Source organism: Pygoscelis adeliae, unplaced genomic scaffold, assembly GCF_000699105.1.
Source record: "Pygoscelis adeliae isolate BGI_AS28 unplaced genomic scaffold, ASM69910v1 Scaffold117, whole genome shotgun sequence".
Classification (NCBI taxonomy): Eukaryota; Metazoa; Chordata; class Aves; order Sphenisciformes; family Spheniscidae; genus Pygoscelis; species Pygoscelis adeliae.
In genome coordinates this window covers 5,661,094-5,661,807 of record NW_008825270.1, presented here as the reverse complement: position 1 = coordinate 5,661,807, position 714 = coordinate 5,661,094, and positions in this window count along the sequence as shown.

The following is a 714-nucleotide window of genomic DNA, read 5'->3' as shown; positions in this document are numbered from 1 at the left end:
AGGTCTCTGCTTCTCTCCATGTGTAGAGCCCAGGGAGTTTCACCCAGCCGTTCCTTAAGTTTTCCCCGAGTGCAGCCTGGCTTCCCTTGGGTACAGCTCAGAACCAGCGTTCTCTGGGAGACGATAATATTTTCCAAGGCTGGGCCATTCGTCCATGCCAGCCTCTAGAAGACACGGAGAAGCTGTGCAGAAAGGGCCTGGGCACACTCGGCCACACCCTGTAGCCAGCGATAGGGCGTTCACAGCCTGCCAAGGTAAACTGCGGGAGCGGTACGCCTGGATTCACAGCCAGATCTCTAGAGCAAAAGCAGCGAGTGAAGAGTGGCAGAACTTTAACTCCTTGTGAGGAGTTGAGGACAGAACTCGCAGCGGAAGACCCAGACTCCTGGAGGATATTCCCACCTCCAGGGAGCATGTATCTCATGGGGTTTCCTGCCAGAGTTTCTGCCGTAGCACAGCCTTGGCACATGTCATCTCTGCATTTAAAGCCTTTTTTGGTTTGTTGGGGTTTTTTTTTCCAAAAAAATCACCTCCAGGTATTTGTTTCCACTTACCTGAGTGCTTCCCAAACACTGGGTTTAACCTCACTGCTGTCTCTAGTCCCCTTTGAGCACCAGTATGTGATGACTCGGATCTCCTGAGGCCTAACCCAGTGCTTTCATCCAGGAGTCATTCAACCTGCCTCTTTAATTCATTGGAGATTATTTGGATTCA